Consider the following 241-nt stretch of genomic DNA (forward strand, 5'->3'; position numbering starts at 1 on the left):
AAAAAAAAAAAATTACTGAGGCATATTCTCTCTCTCTCTCTGTGTTTATTTTCGCAGAGGAAAATGTATTGTGGGCTGCCTCTGACTCTCTTGGAGAGCTTGACTGTGTTTGTTTTTTCTGGCTGGTTAGATTTGAGTTCTAAATATAGGCTCATCCATCCTGGTTGGAAGGGCACACGAGATACAATTGTGTGTCCGTGCTATGGCCGACCTCCTCGATAAGACGCTTTGTACTCTGCTG

Source organism: Otolemur garnettii, unplaced genomic scaffold (assembly GCF_000181295.1).
Source record: "Otolemur garnettii isolate 467f Iridium unplaced genomic scaffold, OtoGar3 scaffold00065, whole genome shotgun sequence".
In the NCBI taxonomy this organism is placed as follows: domain Eukaryota; kingdom Metazoa; phylum Chordata; class Mammalia; order Primates; family Galagidae; genus Otolemur; species Otolemur garnettii.